The sequence below is a fragment of the Orycteropus afer genome, unplaced genomic scaffold (assembly GCF_000298275.1).
Source record: "Orycteropus afer afer isolate SDZICR_OR568_19922 unplaced genomic scaffold, OryAfe1.0 scaffold00095, whole genome shotgun sequence".
In the NCBI taxonomy this organism is placed as follows: Eukaryota; Metazoa; Chordata; class Mammalia; order Tubulidentata; family Orycteropodidae; genus Orycteropus; species Orycteropus afer.
In genome coordinates this window covers 2,370,011-2,384,370 of record NW_006921682.1, presented here as the reverse complement: position 1 = coordinate 2,384,370, position 14,360 = coordinate 2,370,011, and positions in this window count along the sequence as shown.

The window sequence follows — 14,360 nt, the reverse complement described above, 5'->3', positions numbered from 1 at the left end:
ACAAGAAGATCAAGGTAGCTATCAAATTCTACTGAGGTCATATCAAAAGAACCCAAGAACCAAGATGAAAGGGCACCCTTTGGCCAAAGATGAACAATTTGAGCATCAAAATTAATAATAACTGTAATGGATTGAAACACATCAAATATATACAAATCCATTAATTCATAAGATACTTTTAAAATCCCTCATTATTCACCCTTGGATCACCTAAGGACTCAGCTCAGCTCTTTTTTATTTTGAAAATTGGTAAATAATCTGGTAGTGTAGTGCCTAAGGCACTTGACTGCTAACCAAAAGGCTGGTGGTTCAAAACCACCAGCCACTCCTCGGAAGGAAGGCTGGGCAATCTACTTCCGTAGTGATACCGCCTCAGAAACCCAAGGAGAGGTCGCTGTGAGTCAGGTCCGATGGCACATAACAACAACACAACTATCAAACATATACCCTGCAGTATTTCAGGGTGCTCACACAGTTAGTGAAGGCAATAAATGCAATAGGTCAGTTATTACTCATGCAACAAATGGCAGGTTGAATGAGAAAGTCACCGTTTACAATTCCTAATGAAGTGTTGGGACGAGGCCACAATCACCCATGACTGTTAAAATTATGAGGTGAATCATTGATGGGAAGTTTTCTGTCTTAATCAGGCTAACAAAACCTGAGCCCAACTATTTATCTTAACATCACTAAAAATGAAACAGTCAGATACCATATGGCTCCTGATGCAATAGGAAGTACACACCACATATGAAATATTCTTACACAAGAATTGACCCTAAATCTAATCAGGCTTCTTGACTTAACTACCAAAAGACAAGAAATAAGGAAGATAAAGAAGTAAAGACATTAAAATAGTGTAATCAGTCAAGTTCAGTGTATGACACAGTCTCCAAATTATCCAGTTTCTTTCTTTAATTAACCAACATGAAAGAAATGCAATAGAGGGAAAATTTACATAGATTAAAAGTATTAAAAGACGTATCAACAAATCTAATATTAGATATTGTTTGAATAAACAAATTATAAAAAGATATTTTTTAAAATAATCGGAGACATTTGAATACAGTTTGGTTACTAGATAAAGTGTCATTTAATTTGTCATCTAAAAAGGACATGTTGAAAGTTAAAAGAGGCACAACATAATTATACCAGTACAAAAGTGTAAAGTGGGTCATCATGATATTGGACAATTTTTTGTAATTGTTAATTTTTTAGATTGATAACATCAAACTCACCAGCCACTCCTCGGAAGGAAGATGGGGCAATCTACTTCCGTAGTGATACTGCCTTTGACCCAAGGATGGGTCTCTATGAGTTGAGTCCGACTCAACAGCACGTAACAACAACAACAACAACAACAATATTTATGTTGTAAACTATTTGTTAGAAAAGTAATTCTTAAACTTTTTAGTCTCAGGACCTTTTAAACCAAAACCAAACTCACTGCCATTGAGTCCATTCCGATTCATAGCGACTCCTCCTTGGATGTCCGAGGTGGTATCTCTGTGGAAGTAGATTGCCCAGTCTTCCTCCTGAAGAGTGGCCTCCTGGTTAGCAGACAAATGTCTTACATACTACACCACCAGACCCTTTAGACCCTTAAAAATTATTGAGTCATGTTCACTAGGATGCTAGAATGAAAAACAAAACAAAAAACATGGAAAATAACAGCTTTTGGTGAAGATGTGGAGAAATTTGAACCTTCATACATTGTTGGTAATGTAGTTGCTGTGGAAAACAGTTTGACAGTTTCTCAAAAAGTTAAGCATACAGTTACTATAAGACCCAGAAACTGCACTGTTAGGTATATGCTACCCAAGAGAACTGAAAACATAAGTTCATACAAAAACTTGTACACTAATGTTCATAGCAGGATAATTGCCAAAAAGTGGAAACAAACCAAATGGTCATCACTGACAAAAAAAATAAATAAAATGTGGTATATCCATATGTTGTCGTTGTTATTAGGTGCTGTGGAGATGTCTCCAACTCATAGTGACCCTATGTACAACAGAACGAAATGTTGCCCATCCTGTGCCAACCTCATGATCCTTGCTATAACTGAGCCCATCGTTGTAGCCACTGTGTCAATCTATCTTGTTGAGGGCCATCCCCTTTTTCGTTGACCCTCCACTTTACCAAGTATGATATCCTTCTCCAGGGAATGGGCCTTTCTGACAACATGACCAAAGTCGGTGAGCCAAAGTCTGGCCATTCTTGCTTCCAAAGATTCTGGCTGCACTTTTTCCAGGACAGATTGTTAGTTCTTTTAGCAGTCCATGGTATTTTCAGTATTCTTCACCAGCACCACAACTCAAAAGCTTCAACTCTTCTTTGGTCTTCCTTACTCATTTTCCAGCTCTAACATGCATATGAAGCAAATGAAAATACCATGGATTGGGTTAGGTGCACCTTAGTCCTCAAGGAGACTTCTTTGCCCTTCAGCACTTGAAAGAGGTCCATAAAATAGAATATTATTTAGCTGTAAAAAGCACTGAAGTACTGATACAGGCTACAACACAGATAAATCTTGAAAACATTATGCCAAGTGAAAGACGCCAATCACAAAAGAACACATATGGCATGATGCTAATTATATGAAATGTCTGTAATAGGTAAATCCAGCCAGAAAATAGGTTAATGGTTACCAGGACACAGAGGGAGAGGGTAGACTGGGAGTGACTGCTAACTGGAATGGAGTTTCTTTTTGAGGTAATGAGAAAGTTCTGGATTTAGATAGTGGTGATAGTTGGGTTTGTCCTTCCTTTCCAAACCCTTTGTTTACCTATCCTTGGAAAATCACTCTCATTGTATACCACATGAATGGCACACCAGGAAGTGTTCAACAGGAAGATCTAGGGGAAACCAACAGCATTTCTGAAAACTAATTAACATAAACTGGAAATGTCTTTAAGGAGATCTGGTGATGCAGTGGTTAAAGCATTCAGCTGCTAACCAAAAAGCTGACTATTTGAACCCACCAACCCCGCTACACAGGAAAATGATGAAGCAATCTGCTTCTGTAAAGATTTACAGACTTGGAAACCCTTCGGGGCATTTTTCTCCTGTCCTATAGGGTCACTATGAGTTGGAATCAACTCAAAGGCAGTAGAGTTTATTATTATTATTATTATTTATTTTAAGAGCTTTACATTGAACGTTACATGTACATTTAGTTCCACTCCCCATTTACCAAGTCCAACCCTAACCCAGTCTCCTCCCCTCCCTACCTTGTAACCCTCCCCCTGTGCCCCTCATATTTATGCACTCCTGTTTGTACTGCATTTCCTCAATTTGAATGTTGGTCCTCTGGTGCCCCGAGGTCTATTGTTCTAAGGAATGTATTACCATAGAGTATGTGGGTGCATCATCCTGGGTTGAGTGGTCTGCGTATACATCTTGTTAACAATTGGGCTGAGAGCCAGCCCCTAAGGGTGAGTTTTATTTCAGGCTCAGAAGGTATTCCAGGTCCATAGTATTGGGGGGTCTCATCAGACTCCATCAGACCAGTAATTCTGGTCATTATTGAGTTTTTGGACTTTAGTCCATGTTTTTCCCCCACTCTATCCAGGATCTCCATATTTGACCCTTTCCTGAGTAGTTGGCATTGGTAGCTGGGCACCATCTAGTTCTTCTGGTCTCAAGGGCCGTAATGTCCTATGGCTGATTGCTTCCAAATGCCCTTGTTTGTTTTTTCCTTCTTCATCACTAATGATACTAGGAGACTGTTAGCTGCATTTAGAGGGCCACTTGAAAGCTTTTAAGACCCCAGTTGCTACTCACCAATGTAAGCTGTGGAACAAGGCCTGTATGTATTTTGTTGTGTCAATTGAGTCTGGTGTCCCCCAGTACTATGATCCTGAGATGGTAGATCTGTTGAATCTCTCTCCCTTAGTGTCTGGATATCTGTGAGGGATTACTCTGTGTCTGTCTTCTATTGTTTCTGTAAGGATTGCAGATATTTTGTATCACTGGTGTCTGTGCAAAATTAGCCTCAGCTGAATCTATCCTTGGTCTGGAGTATATTCCTGTTCACTGACCCCCATCTGATCCTCTCAAGTGTTTATGTTTATTATCTGTATCCTGGTGTTTGGTGTTAATGGTAATGCAGTATTGTGGACACATTGGTTGGTATTAGCATCTGTAGTCTCTCTCTTATGTGCACAATTCAGTGTCTTCCCATTTCCTAATGTTATCATGGTGGTCACAGACTCCTTCCATATATCCCTCCCCTTACCCACATTAGTGTGTGGGCCCCAACTAGCCCAAAAATAATCCCTCCTCCTCCCTCCCCATCCCGGTAACCTACAAAGTGAGTTCCGTTTCCCAAGCAAACCCTTCTTTGTCTTTTTACAGTAATTAGCTCATACAGTACTTGTCCTTCAGGGATTGACTTATTTCACTCAGCATAATGTCCTCCAGGCTCATCCACATTGTGAGATGATTCACGTATCCCTCATTAGTCTTTAATGTAGCATAGTATTCCATTGTGTGTATGTACCATAATTTGGTTATCCATTCATCAGTTGATGCACATTTAGGTTGTTTCCATCTCTTTGCTATAGTGAATTGTGCTGGGATGAACATAGGTGTACATATGTCTGTTTGTGCACTCTCACCTCTTTAGGATATATTTCTAGTAATGGAATTTCTGGGTCAAATGGTACTTCTGTTTTCAGTTTTTAAAGGAAACGCCATACCATTTGCCACAATGGCTGTACCATTTTACAATCCCACCAGCAGTGCACAAGAGTTCTAATCTCTCCGCAACCTCGCCAGCATTTGTTATTTTCTGACCTGTTGAACTTTGCTATTATTGCTGGGGTGAGATGATATCTCATTGTTGTTTTGATTTGCATCTCTCTAATTATTAATGAGGAGCTCTGGTAGCATAGAGCCTAAAGCACTTGACTGCTAACCAGAAGGCTGGAGGTTCAAACCCACCAGCCACTCCTCAGAAGGAAGATGGGGCAATCTACTTCCGTAGTGATACTGCCTCAGAAACCCAAGGAGGAGCCACTATGAGTCAGGTCTGACTTGACGGCACTTAACAACAACAACAATGATTAATGATCACGAGCAATTTCTCATGTGTGTGTTGGCTGCCTGTATATCTTCTTTGGTGTAGTGTCTGTTCAAGTCTTTTTGCCATTTGTGAATTGAGTTACTTGTCCTTTTTGGGTTGAGGTGTTGAAGTTTTCTATAGATTTTGGAGATAAGTCCTTTGTCAGATATGTCATAGGCAAATATTTTTTCCCATTCCATAGGTTCACATTTTATCCTTTTGATGAAGTCTTTAGATGCGCAAAAGAATTTGATTTTTAAAAGATCCCAGTCATCTAGCTTTTTTTCTACCTCCTGCATATTCTGGGTTATGCTTGATAGTCTATTTATGCCATAAATTAGGGCTCCCAGATTTTCCCTTATTTTATCTTTGATGAATTTTATAGTTTTGGGTTTTACTTTTAAGTCTGATCCAGCTTAAGTTTGTTTTTGTGTATGGGGTGAGGTATGAGTCTTGTTTCATTTTTGTGCAGGTGGATATCCAGTTTTGCCAACACCATTTAATAAAGAGGCTGTCTCTTCTCCATTTAATGGGTTTTGGACCTTTGTCAAAGATCAGTTGTCCATAGATGGATGGGTCTATATCTGGACTTTCGATTCTGTTCCATTGGTCTATCTGTCTATCATTGTACCAATACTATGCTGTTTTGCCTACTGTGGCTGTATAGTAGTTCTTAAAATCCAGGAGTGTGAGACCTCCCACTTTGTTTTTCTTCTTCAGATGTGGTCTGCTTATCCAAGGTCTCTTTCCTTTCCATATGAAATTATTAATTGTTTTTTCCATGTCCTTAAAAAAATTTTTTGGAATCTGGATTGGGATTGCATTAAATGTGTAGATTGCTTTAGGTAGTACTGACATTTTCACAACATTCAATCTACTTATCCATGAACAAGGTAGGTTCTTCCATTTATGCAGTGCCCTTGTCTCTTGTAGCAGTGTTTTATAGTTTTTTTTTTGTTTTTTTTTTTTTGTATAGGTCTTCTGTGTCTCTGGTGAGGTTTATTCCTAGATATTTTATCTTTTTAGTAGTTATTGTAAAAGGTATTATTTCCCTTATTTCCTTATCAGAGGACTCTTTGTTATTGTAGAGGAATTCAATTGATTTTGTACAGGATCATATCATCTGCAAATAGAGATGGGTATTAGTTCCTCTTTGCCAATTTGTATGCCTTTTATTTCTCTTTCTTGCATTATTGCCCTGGCCAGGACTTCCAATGCAGTGTTAAATAGAAGTGGTGATAGAGGACATCCCTGTGCTGGTTCCCATTCATAATGGGAATGCCTTGAGTCTTTCTCCATTAATAATGATGTTGGTCGTTGGCTTTACATATATGTCCTTTATTATGTTGAGGAATTTCCCTTCTATTCCTATTTTGCTGAGAGTTCTGAACAGGAATGGATGTTGGATTTTATCAAATGCCTTTTCTGCATCAATTGATATAATCATATAGTTCTTTTGTTTTCTTTTATGTGGTGGATTACACTGATTGTTTTTTTGTTTTGATGTTGAACCACTCTTGTAAACCTGGTATGAATCCCACTTGGTCCAGGTGTGTTAATTTTTGTTATGTTGTTGGATTCTGTTGGCTAGGATTTTCTTAAAGATTTTTGCATCTATGTTCATGAGGTATAGTGGTCTGTAGTTTTCCTTTCTAATGGTGTCTCCCTGGTTTTGGTATTAGTGTTATGCTTGCTTCACAAAATGAGTTTGGGAGTATTCCAGTTTTTCCATGATCTGGAATAGCTTGAGTAGCAGAGGTGTCAACTCTTCTCTGAATCTTTGATAAAATTCTCCAGTGAAGCCATCAGAGCCAGAACTTTTCTTTGTGGGAAATTCTTTTTATGACTTGTTCAATTGCTTCTTTTGTTATAGGTCTGTTCGAGTATTCAGTCCCTGAGTGGGATAGTTTAGGTAGGTCTTGTGATTCTAGAAACTTGTCCATCTCTTCTAGGTTCTCAAATCTGTTGGAGTACAGTTTTTCATAATATTCTGTCAGTATCTTTTTTTTATTTCATTTGGTTCTGTTATGATGACACCCTTTTCATTTACAATTCTTGTGATTTGGATTTTGTCCTTCTCTTCCTTTGTTAGATCTGCCAATGGTTTACCAATTTTCTTAAACTTTTTGAAGAACCAGCTTTTTGTTTTGTTGATTTTCTCTATAGTTTTTTGGTTTCTGTTTCATTTATTTCTGCTCTGATATTTATTATTTCCTTGCTTGTAGATGCTGTAGGATTCTTTTGTTGTTCTATTTCTTATTGTTGGAGTTGATGAGTTACAGTGTTGATTTTGTTTCTTTCCTCTTTTTTGATGTATGCATTTATTGCTATAAACTGCCCTCTGAGTACTGCTTTCACTGTGTCCCACAGGTTTTGGTATGATGTATCTTTTTTCACATTTGTTTCTAGGAATTTTTTTTAATTTCAGTTTTTATTTGTTCTATTACCCAGTAGTTTTTGAGCAGTGAATTGTTCAGCTTCCATATGTTTAATGTTTCTTCCTTGCTCTTCTTATTATTAATTTCTAATTTTAAAGCATTGTGGTCCGAGAAGATGCTTTGTAGTATTTCAATGCTTTTGAATTTATTTAGGCTTGTTTTATGTCCTAACATATGTTCTCTTCTGGAGAAGGATCCATGGGCACTGGAGAAGAATGTGAATTGTGCTTTTGTTGGGTGAAATGCTTTGTATATGTCTATGAGGTCAAGTTGGTTGATTGTATTCTTGAGCTCTTATGTATCTTTGTTGAGTTTTTTTCTTGTTGACCTGTCCCTCTTTGAAAGTGGTGTGTTAAAGTCTCCTACTACTGTTGTAGAGTTGTCTATTGTCCTTTTTAATTCAGTTAATATTTGCATCACGTATTTTGGAGATTTTCATTGGGTGCATAAATATTTATTATCGTAATGTCTTCTTTGTCAATTGACCCTTTCAGCATCATATAATGTTCTTTGTCTCTTATGATGTTTTTCAACTTAATGTTTATTTTATCAGAAATTAATATTGCCACTCCTGCTCTTTTTTGGTTACCATTGGCTTGGTATATTTTTGTCCATCCCTTAACTCTTAATTTGTTTTTATCTTTGCAACTAAGGTGGGTTTCTTGAGGACAGCATATTGATGGGTCTTTTCTTATCCAGTCTGCCACTCTCTTTCTCTTGATAGGTGCATTCAGTCCATTTACATTAAGTGTAATTAGTGATAGGTATGAGCTGATTGCTGTCATTCTGTTGTGTTTTTTTGTCATGTTGTTGGTGTTTCCTTGGCCCATATACTTTTCTATGATGAGTTTGGTTTGTTGCCTACTGCTTCCTTCCTTTTCTTCTTTATTGTTGGTTTTGTGCTTATTACATGCATATGTTTTCCTGCCTTCTGGATTTGCTTAGGGGGATTGTTAATTTTCCCTGTGGTTACCTTGGAGTACATTTTTGTCTCTACATGTTTAGTACAGTGCGTACTATGAAGATATTGTCCTGTTTTCCTCTCCATTTGGAAGTTTGTCCCTAGACGTTTTATTTCCTCTAATAGGTTAGTTGCTATTGTCGTGTGCTGATTGACTTCCTTGGTTTTTAGTGTACAATGTTTTATGGTCTTATTTTGAGTGTCTATTTCTGATTTGGTTTTAGAGTTGATGCCATGTATCCTGATTTTGTTGATCTCTGTTGTGGGGTCTCTACTGGAAGGACTTCCTTAAGCATTTCTTGTAGGGTTGGTCTGGTTTTCACAAAATCCCTTAATTTCTGTTTGTCTGAGAAGGCCTTGATTTTGCCCTTATTTGATGGATAATTTGGCTGGATATAGGATTCTTAATTGGAAGTTCTTTTCTTCAGTGGTTTATATATGCTGTCCCATTGCCTTCTTGCCTGCATGGTTTCTGCTGAGTAATCGGAGCTTGACCTAAATGTTTGATTATTATAAGTAATATTTCTTTTGTTCCCGGGCAGCTCTCAAAATTTTTTGTTTGTCTTTGGTTTTGGAGAGTTTGATTATAATATGCCTTGGTGCTTTTCTCTTGGGATCTATCTTGTGTGAGGTTCTATGAGCTTCTTGGACAAATATCTTTTCTTCCTTCATGATATGGGGGAAGTTTCTGTAAGCAGGTCTTCCACAATTTTCTCAGTGGTTTTTTCCGCCTCTTCTTGTTCTGGAATTCCAATGAGTCTTACAGTTTTGTTTTGTTTTGTTTCTTCATGTCATCCCATAATACTTAGGTTCTCTTCATTTCTCTTAAATCTTTGTTCTGATTTTTCTTCATACAGGCTGGTGTCTAGGGATTTGTCTTCTAGTTGGGATATGCGTTCTTTAGCCAGTTCTAACCTACTCTTTTGTGCTTCTACTGTGTTGTGTAATTCTGTAATTTTGGTATTCATCTCTGGATTTCTGACTGCTGTTTTTGTATGAGTTCTGATTATTAATCTTGTTATTTTGTTCTTGAATGATTTTCCTAAGTTCTTCCAGGGAACTATCTGTGTTCTCCTTGCTTCTGTTTGGGGTTTCCTTAGGCTCTTAAAAAGCTCTATAAACATGTCTTCTAAATTCCTTCTTAGATAATTCTATTGCCACATCTTCCTCCATGTTTAATGAGACCTTTGTTTATGGTTTTGCTTCTAATGGCTGGTCCCATTTTTTTGTTTGTTTGATTTGAGGTTGCCTGCTGTTTCCTAGACATTTTGAGGTTGTCTTTAACTGTTGGTTATGTATTGACTTGTTCTGTCTTGGTTTTATGATTTAATATTTTGAATAGGTGAAGTTAGTGTATTTTATTTTTTTAGTTATTAATTCAGGTATGCTGAGTTGTTCTGCAGTTTTCTTTGTGATGGTGGAATCACTGTGTGGAATGTGGATTGGCTTTCTGTTTGTCATGAAGAGGGTTTAGAATTTGAACTGGGAGGTATTATGGTGGCTGAATATGGTTCCTTCTATTGGATGAGTGAGGTTATTGGCAGAGAAAGTGAGAGCAGAAGAGTGGAAGAAGGAAAGCTCCCCATTACTAGGGGCGGTTTCTAGGACTTTGAGCGGGCTAATAATGATAACGTACTATTATTCACAGGCCTGCAGCTCAATTTCAGCAAAGACTCCAGCTGCTATGGGGTCACCACTTCCCACCAGGCTCAGACACATGCAAAAACCCCACTCCTGAGGCCCCTTGGTGCCAACAAGCTGACCAAAGACAACTGCCCAGCTCCACAGTCTGCTGTGGGGTTTCCCTCTGGGCCCGCCCCATACACTGGCCCAGACTGTGATCCACTGTAGGAGTTCCTCTCTGGGTCTGCCCACTTATGGCGGGAAAGATCCTCTCAGTTTCAGTGATGCTGGAGCCAGGCCAGTGCCCACTTGTAACCTGTGATCCAATATTAGTGACAAAGTCAACTGTGGGCCCCTCAGTACCACTAAGCTGACCCAAGCCTGATTGGTGATCCACTGTGGGGTCACCTCCCCAGGCCAGCCCTCTTGCAACACCAGTATGCTCTCTGCTCAGGTTTCAGAGGCACTGGACGTGCCTGTTTGCACCTAGTCGACCCAAGTTACTGATAAAATCAGGTGTGAAGGTAGATCCTTGCAGTGATCACTTGTATGCTGGTATGGTCACTGGTATGCTGGTGTGGTGTGTCTTCTTCCTTAACCCAGGGAAGTCTCAGATGGTCTTTCTCAGTTGCCAGTTGGTGCTTCCCCAGAGAGGTCTCCAATAGCCTTTCTCAGCTGCCTGTTGGCACTCCACAGTATAGATCTTCTGATCTTGTTATTTTTTTTCCTCTGTCCCTTTCTCCTTTCTAATTTCACTCCCCTGAATTTGGTGCACTCTGACTCAGTGAGCTGTTCAGAGCACCAGAATCCCTAATTCAAAGTGCTGTACCTAGTTTTTCAAGCATTAACATGCTAGAGGGAATTTGCATGGTGATTACTGATGAGACTCCATTTTGAACCTCAGTAGGTTTGTTTTTTTGGTTTGGAATTGTTTTTACACTGAACCTATCCTCTCATTCAATCCACACAATTTAAATTAATGAAGTAGGCATTTTTGTCTAAATTTGTCTTTCTCTCCTGACTCTTCAGGTCTTGGAAAGCAATCTGGCAACATCCCTTCCAAGATGTCTGTGTGTATGAATGTGTTTATATATAAATATATATCTATCCTTCAGTGGTTGACTCAGTATAAGAGTCGTCAAATAATCTTATGTAAATCACTTTTATGTGGGAGACCCTGATTTGATTCCCAACCAGTGCACCTCATGTGCAGCCACAATTCATCTGTTAGTAGGGGATTGCATATTGCCATGATGCTAAACAGGTTTCAGCACAACTTCTAGATTAAGACACTAGAAAGAAAGGTCTGGTGAAAATCAGCCAGTGAAAAGCAAAACTTCCAAAAATCCACACTTGATAATCCTATGGATCACAATGGTACAATTCACATTCAATCATGAGGATGGAGCAGGACTTGGCAGCATTTTGTTCTATGGTACGGGGGAGTCTCATGAGTCTGCAATGAACTTGAGGGCAGCTGACAACAACAAATAGTATGGGCTCAGGACCAGAAGGATAAGCCAGTAAGTTTACTGCATCACTGTTTATAGGGTAAATAACCTGAAAACAAAGTGAAGGCTTATCAATTTTTCATCCACATTGGGGAACTCTCTAGTAATTTTTAAAAGAACGAAGTAGAGTTAAACCAGATGACTAGTATAAGTTTCCATGAGGTATTGTTAAATGATAAAAGTAAGATGCAAGAGACTGCCATGATCTCTCTCTCTCTCTTTTTTTTAATAAGGCTTAAAAAAAATAATGCCCTATTCTAGTAGATTCATAATGTAGGTATAAGATTATTGAATAAATAGAAAATATGGGAAGATATATCCTATGTTCTTAGTGTGGATGTTCTTGGGCATGGGTGGGAGAATGGTGCCAATATAGAGCATAGGGAAAGAGAGGAAGATATAAGACATAAGGGAAATAGGAAAAGGAAAGGGAAAAAAAAGATCACACCTTTTAAAAACACATATATGTGTTACCAAATACAATCCACCAACTTGACCTTATAGATATCTACAGAGCACCTCACCCAACAACAGCACAATATACATTCTTTTCCAGTGCACATGGAACATTCTCCAGGATAGACCAAATGTTAGGCCATAAAGCAAGCCTTCATAAATTTAAAAATATTGATATACTGCAAAGCATCTTCTCAGATCACAATGCTATGAAACTGAAAATCAACAATAGGAAGATCAATGGAAAAAGAGCAAACACATGGAAACTGAACAACACCCTCCTCAAAAACAACCGGGTAATAGAAGAAATAAAAAATGAAATTGAAAAAAATTCCTTGAATCAAATGAGAATGAAAACACAACCTACCAAAATCTTTAGGACACAGCAAAAGCAGTGATCAGAGGCCAATTTATAGCAATAAATACACACATATAAAAAGAAGAAAAGGCCAAAATCAATACCTTAACCCAAAATTTCCAAGAATTAGGAAAAGAGCAGCAAAAAAGCCTACAGTCACTAGAAGAAAGGAAATAATAATATGAGCAGAAATCAATGAAACAGAAAATAGAAAGACAATAGAAAAAGCAACAAGACCAGAAGTTGCTTTTTGAAAAGATGAATAAAATTGAAAAGGAAAAGAGGGAGAGAATACAACTAAAATGAATAAGAAATGAAATGGATGACATCACAACAGAAACAACTGAAATAAAAAAGGATAATATCAGGATACTATGAAGAATTGTACTCCAACAAATTTGAAAATCTGGAAGAAATGGACAGATTTCTAGAAACACACCACCTACCTAAACTAACACAGACTGATGTGGAAAAGTTGAACAGATCCATAACAAAAGAAGAAATTGAGCAGTCATTAAAAAAAAATACCAAGAAAAAAAAGTCCTGGCCCAGACGGTTTCACTGGAGAATTCTACCAAACATTCAGAGAAGAACTGACACCAATCCTACTCAAACTATTCCAAAAAATGGAAAAGTATGGAATCCTCCCTAACTCATTTTATGAAGCAAGCATAACCTTCATTCCAAAACCAGGCAAAGACATCACTCAAAAGGAAAACTAGAGACCAGTATCCCTCATGAATATAGATGCAAAAATCTTCAACAAAATCCTAGCCAATAGACTCCAACAATATCTCAAGAAAATAATTCATTATGGAATTTGCTGTCTAAATTTTCACCCAAATCACAATTTGAAAAAATAAAATAAAAAATAATTCATTATGACCAAGTGGGGTTAATATCAGATATGTAAGGATGGTTAAACATTAGAAAAACAATCAATGTTATCTACCTCATGAATAAAACAAAGGAAAAGAACCCCATGATCATATCAATCGATGCAGAAGAGTAATTTGATAAAATCCAACACCCATTCCTGATCAAAACTCTCAGCGAAACAGTAATAGAAGGGACATTCCTCAACATAATGAAGGGCATATATGCAAAACCAACAGCCAACACTATTCTCAATGGAGAAAGACTGAAACCATTCCCCTTGCGAACAGGAACCAGACAAGGATGCCCTCTATCACTACTTCTATTCAACTTTGTGTTGGAAGTCCTAGCTAGAGCAATAAGGCAAGAAAGGGAAATCAAAGGCATCCAAGTTGGTAAGGAAGAAGTCAAATTATGCTTGTTTGCTGATTATATGATCCTGTACCTAGAAAACCCAAGAGACTCCGTAAAAAAATCTACTGGAACTAATTGAGAGGTTTAGCATAGTAGCAGGATACAAGATCAACATGCAAAAATTGGTTAGATTACTTTGCACCAGCAGAGAGATTGCTGAGAGAGAAATGAGGAAACCGATACCATTTCCAATAGTTACCAAAAAAAATAAATAAATAAAATATTTGGGAATAAATCTTACCAGGGATACAAAAAACCTGTACAAAAAAATTTACAAAAGAGTACTTCAAGAAACCATAAGAGATCTACATAAATGGAAGAACATACCATGCTCATGATAGGAAGATTGAACATTGTGAAAATGTCAGTTCTACCCAAAGCAATCTATACATTCCATTAAATCCTAATCCAGATCCCATCAACATTCTTTAAGGATATTGAAAAGCCAATCACAAAATTTACATGGAAAGGAAAGAGACCTCAGATAAGCAAATCACTATTGAAGAAGAAGAACAAAGTAGGAGGTCTCACACTGCCAGATCTCAAAACCTACTACACAGCCACAGTAGTCAAAACTGCCTGGTATTGGTACAATGACAGACACAAAGACCAATGGAATACAATTGAGAACCCACAAATAGATCCATCGACCTAT